The sequence below is a fragment of the Megascapheus bottae genome, chromosome 30 (genome assembly GCF_031878675.1).
Source record: "Megascapheus bottae isolate mThoBot1 chromosome 30, mThoBot2.hap1, whole genome shotgun sequence".
Lineage (NCBI taxonomy): Eukaryota > Metazoa > Chordata > Mammalia > Rodentia > Geomyidae > Megascapheus > Megascapheus bottae.
Genome location: NC_143538.1, coordinates 2,360,540 through 2,366,785, shown reverse-complemented (window position 1 = coordinate 2,366,785; position 6,246 = coordinate 2,360,540).

The window sequence follows — 6,246 nt, the reverse complement described above, 5'->3', positions numbered from 1 at the left end:
CCAAGGAGAGAGAGAAAACATCCTACATCCCCCCCCCCCAAAAAAAAAAAAACAACTGCCTGTCAAGGAGACAGGGTCAGAACAGATTGAAGGGATAGATGGATCTAGTCTAGGAAAGGAAAAGCCAACCCAGGCCTTGAAGTCCTTATGAAAGGCTTACTGGAGATCTAGCCCCAAGTAGATCGCTTGGAGAGGGGGCCGAGTGAAGAGGAGGAAGCTAGCTACAGGAAGGTTTGACCTTCAGAACCCGCGAATCTAGACTTGATGCACACACTGCAGACATCAGCAAAGACGCTGGGCAGAATGCCCTGGCCCCGGTGCAGTCGTCTGTCCAGATCCATAGCCAAGAAAGTTTTGTTTCCAGGAATTTTAGCTCCACCATTCCATGTTTTCACTTCTGACTGTCCTCTCCTGGTTTCTGGAGGGTCCCTACCACTCCTTGCATCTACAAAGTACCCCTAGAAAGCAGAGAAGGTAGAATTAAATTCCCAGCATGGGGGGGGGGGGGAAGGAGTGTTGCAGCTAGAGACTGGACTTTTCCAGCTTTATGATATCCAGAGAGAAAGCTGTGGGCAGCCTAAGAAGGCCTGTCCAGGTCCACTCTTGAGCCTGAGACCTGAAAGCCAGCAGGAATGCAGTGGCTCCCTTACAGAATACCATTTGGTGTTATCAAATCCCTTACTGGACAAGTACAGATCCCAATACCTTCCTTTTTTTTTTTTTGGCCGGTCCTGGGGCTTGAACTCAGGACCTGAGCACTGTCCTTGGCTTTCCTCAAGACTAGAGCTCTCCGCCTTGAGCCACAGCACCACTTCTGGCTTTTTCTGTGTATGTGGTACAGAGGAATTGAAACCAGGGCTTCATGCAGGCTAGGCAAACATTCTACCACTAGGCCACACTCCCAGTCCCCCAAAGTTCTTTATCTCCAGCAAACCAGCAAAAGGCTGAAAATGGCTCATCTTTCACCTTGAATGAAAAAGCTAAAAGGACAGCACCCAAGCCCTGAGTTCAAACCCCATGACTGATATTCCCCCTCCCCAAAAAAAGAGAACTAAGAAGCAAACATATTCATGATAAACACATTAGCCACAGGCATAGAATCAGAATGCAACCCACACGTGCTCACACCCACCCTGCCATCCCACATTTTCTTCTCTCACCCAGGAAAGAAGCAGAGCTCTAGTTCAGAAGAGAAACTGAGATACAAGGAGAGAGACCCTGACACCCCAGAGGTCAAATGGACAATGCTGGAACCAAAATGCAAAACCTAGTTTTCTGTATCCAAGAAAGATTGCTAAAAATGCCACTTCTACACACTATATTTCCTAGCTGGAGTCTCACTTCCTTTGCATAATAACCAGGAGACAGGACCCTAAGTCACCCTTAACCTCCCTCTGTGTGGTGCCACCCCCCCCCACTCACCCTGGCTGCAGTCTGGGTCCAGAATGACCCAGACAGAGTCCAGGTCACTATGTCCTGGATGGAAAGGCAGGCCCAGGGCCTGGCTCAGCCTTCCAAGCAGCAGCACAATTCATGGAAATTAAGGGACAGGTCAGGGAATTTCTGTTTTTCTAAGCCTGGGGTTAGTTTTGCAGGGTGGGTAGGGTACCATCTTTTTCCCAGGCCAGCCAATCTGGGCACAAAGGACCAGGGAACAGATAGGAGCCCATACCTGGATGGCGGAAGGCAGCAGCTCTGATGGAGAAGGCAGTTAGACTATATTGGAAATGCCAGTGTGTGGGCATGCACTTTCCTTCCCTAGGCAGAAAAACTGATTCCTTTGTCTAGGTGCATTTTTATTTGATTGGCCATGGCCTAAATTGCTGAGACCTAAGTGAGTTCAACCATGTGAAGAGAGAGAGAGAGAGAGAGAGAGAGAGAGAGAGAGAGAGAGAGAGAGAGAGAGAGAGAGAGAGAGAGAGGAAGGAGAGTGCGCCTCTCTCTGACAAGGCAAGTCAGGCATTTGGTGGCTCACACCTCTAATCCTAGCTACTCAGGAAGTTTAGATCTGAGGATCTGGGTTCAAAGCCAGCCTGAGCTGGAAAGTCTCTTACCAACAATAACAACAACAAAAAAAAGGCAGGAAGTAGAGCTGTGGCTCAAAAAGTTCAAGGACAGGGCCGGGCGCATAGCCTAGTGGTAGAGTGCTTTTCTAGCTTGCACGAAGCCCTGGTTGGATTCCTTGGTACCACATACTCAGAAAAAGCCAGAAGTGGTGCTGTGGCTCAACTGGCAGAGCTCTAGCCTTGAACAAAAAGTGTCCAAGCAGGACTGGGCGTTTGGCCTAGTGGTAGAGTGCTTGCCTAGCATGCACGAAGACCCAGGTTGGCACCACATACATAGGAAAAAAGTTGGAAGTGATGCTGTGGCTCAAGTGGTAGAGCTCTAGCCTTGAGGAAAGCCCAGGGACAGTGTCAGGACATGAGTTCCAGCCCCAGTTCAAGGACGGCCTGGCACCATTGGCTCCCATTTATTATCCTAGGTATTCAGGAGACTTAAATCTGAGGATCAAGGTTCAAAGCCAGCCAGCTTGGACAGAAAAAAAAAAAAAAAAAAAAAAAAAGCAGAGAGACACTTAACTCCCGTTAACTACACAGAAAAAGCCCGAAAGTAGCATTGTGGCTCAAGTGATAGGCGCTAGCCTTGAGAGGAAGAAAAAATAAAAAATCAAGCTCAGGGACAGCACCCAGGCCCTAAGTTCAAGCCCCTGCCCCACCAAAACATTTAAAAAAAATTTTTTTTTAAAAGGATTCTTCAGTCTTTTGCCTAACATGCATGAAGCCCAGTTTCGAGTCTTCCATACCACATACACAGAAAAAGCTGGAAGTGATGCTGTGGTTCAAGTGGCAGAGTGCTAGCCTTGAGAAAAAAGTGTCCAAGGTCCTGAGTTCAAGCCCCAGGACAGGCAAAAAAAACCCACAAAAAACAACAACAACAAAACAATCCACAGGGGATTGGCAGAGACAGAGAGAGAGAGAGAGAGAGACAGAGAGAGAGAGAGAGAGAGAGAGAGAGAGAGAGAGAGAGAGAGAGAGAGGCTCATGTGTACTATCTGCGTTCTGGGCTCACCTCACCTGAAATAGCAGGTTGGGGACAGCCTGGCTTGGGCTTGTAGCGAAAGCGCCACCTAGCGTCTACTGGGGAGCAGTGAGTGGTATCCAACAGAATGAACACTAAATATTCTTAAGCTTTCTGGAGGTTTATAAACACCTCCCTCCACCCACCTTCAAGCCCCAAGTCCTTGGAGCTTCCATTCTCAGTGCCTGAGGCCTGGGGCAGAGCACATCTCGTGAGAGTCACAAGTCTAGTAAACATCTCCTGACTAGATGATGCTGGTACAGGACAAGGTCTCAGATTGGCCAGTAAGTTAAGTTGGGCAGTGCTCTGCCCCAGGCCAGGCCTCAGTTCTCTGTATTTTTTTTAAGAGATGCCAAAGATCTCCTGATACATCTAGAACAGCACAGACAATCCTGCTTTCTGCATTCCTTTAGATTGTGAAATGGGAGTGTGTGGGGGATGTTGAAGGAGTTTTTCCTATGCAGAGCTGGTCACTGGTAGCCCATGTCTGCCATGCTACTTACTCAGAGACCTGAGAATTGTGGTTCAAAGCCAGCCCTGGCGGTAAAGTTCATAAGACTTTTATTTTATTTTATTTTATTGTCAGGGTTACAGTTCCATACGTAAGGTAATGAGTACATTTCTTGTTGAATATTGTTGCCCGCCCCTGTTTTTCTTCTACTTTCCCTCCCCCACCACCTCCCTCCATGAAACTCTTCTCTCCAATTTACCAGCAAAAATAAAAATAAAAACAGAAGTGGAGCTGAGGCATAAGTAAGAGCACCAGTCTGGAGTGAAAAAGATAAGGGACAGCACGCAAACTTTGAGATGAAGCCCTAGGACCAGTACCAAAAAATAACATTAAAAAAAGTCAATAAAGAAAAAGAAAAAAAAGAAAGAAAGAACAAGCTGGACACTGATGGCTCACGCCTCTCATTCTAACTACTCAGGAGGCTGAGATCTGAGGATCAAAGTTCAAAGACAGCCTGAACAGGAAAGTCTGTGAGACTTTTTTCTCTAATAAACTACTCAGAAAAAGCCAGAAGTAGGGCTGTGGCTGAAGTGGTAGAGCAGTAGCCTTGAGCTCGGAGAGGCTCAGGGACAGCACTTAGACTCTAGAGCCTGGGGACTGGAGGTAGGAGAGGAGAGAGCTGGGCTTTGATGACTCGTGCCTGTAATTCCAGCTACTCAGGAGGCGGAAATAGAAGGATTGAACTTTGACAGAAAAGTCCATGAAATTCTTATTTACAATAAATTAACAAAAAAAAAAAACAACAAATGGAGCTGTGGCTCCAAGTGGTAGCTCAGAAACAGAGCCCAAGGCCAGCATACACACACACACACACACACACACACACACACACACACACACACACACACGACATTCAGTCTGGCCTGGGACTCCCAGGAGAGGCCACCAACTCCCTCATGGGGTATCCTGCTCATCTTGCTGAGTTCTGACACAGTCTTCTTCCCTGGAATGATGCCTATATCATTTAGGAATCTCTAAATCGGTCCCCTAAGGCCACATCATATCTAACTCTTCTTTCATAAACACAGCCTTTCATGGACCTAGACAAATCTCCTTCGAGATCTATTCTTTTTTTTTTTTTTTTTTTTTTGCCAGTCCTGGGGTATGAACTCAGGACCTAAGCACTGTCCTTGGGCTTTCTCAAGGCTAGAGCTCTACCACTTGAGTGGTATCCCCATTTCCAGCTTTTTCTAGGTATGTGGAATCAAACCCAGGTCTTCATGCATGCTAGGCAAGCACTCTACCACTAGGCCAAATTCCCAGCCTGAAATCTTTTCTTCTGTGTGGACAAATAACCCTGTCTCTAAATGGGTCTCTCAAGAGGCTTTTATGGAAGTCTAATCTCTGTTGATTTCTAGAATATGGTCGTTCACTCATTTAACATAGTTTGTATGTGTATACCACTCCTGGGTCTTGAACTCAGGTCTGGGAACTGTCCCTTAGTTTTTTCATTCTATCACTTGAGTCATAGCCAGGCTTTTTGGTGGCTGATTGGAGGTAAGAGTCTAATGGATTTTCCTTCCCTGGCTTTGAACCCTGATCCTCAGATCTCAGCCTCCTGAACAGCTAGGATGACAGGCAGGAGCCACGGGTGCCTGGCCTGGCCTCCTGTGTTTCTTGATAGGCTCCATCTAGCATATTCCCCAGGCCAGCTTTGAATAGCCTGGCATCTGAGGAACACAATCTTCACTTATATAAATGGTTAAAAAAAGGGCTGGGAGTTGGCCGGGAGTTTGGCCTAGTGGTTAAAGTGCTTGCCTAGCATGCATGAAGACCCGGGTTCGATTCCTCGGTACCACATACATAGAAAAAAGCCGGAAGTGGTGCTGAGGCTCAAGTGGTAGAGCTCTAGCCTTGAGAAAGTCCAAGGACAGTGCTCAGGCCCTGAGTTCAAGTCCCAGGACTGGCAAAAAAAAGGGTTGGGAGCGTGGTCTAGTGGTAGAATGCTTGCCTAGCATGCAGGAAACCCTGGGTTCAATTCTTTAGTACCACATCTACAGCTGGAAGTGGAACTCTGGCTAAAGTGGTAGTTGAGTAAAAGAAGCTCAAAGACAGTGCCCAGGCCCAAGGACTGGGAAAACAACAAACAAACAAATAGATAACCCCCCCCCAAAAAAAAAATCTCAAATAGGGCTGGGAGCATGGCCTAGTGGTAGAGTGCTTGCCTAGCATGTACAAAGCCCTGGGTTCAATTCCTTGTGTACCACATACACAAGAAAAGCCAGAAGTGGTGCTGTGGCTCAAGTGGTAGTGCACTAGCCTTGATCAAGGACAGTACTCAGGCCCTGAGTTAAAATCTCAAGTAGAACATGTCTGAGGCTCCCAGAAGTTCAATGGTATGAGGGAAGGTGATTTAATCCTCTGGGCTGACTTCAGAGCCTCCTGACCAAGCTGCTACTTCTAGAATGAGTGATTCACAAACGCCACAGCCCAAGTGGTTTGGTAATGCCAGGCCCAAGTCTAAAGTGAGGGCATTAACGGGCTCATGGCTGGTATAGTCACCTAGGCTGGTGAAAGGCTAGATCTTATAACACCTTATAGCCACTGAGATGCTTCATTGCCTGGCACAGAAGGTGCCTGATAAATAAGCATTAGTTGAACTTTGTCAAGGTAGAGGGGACCAGTGCTGGGGTCACTGAGAAAGACATTTCAAGTGT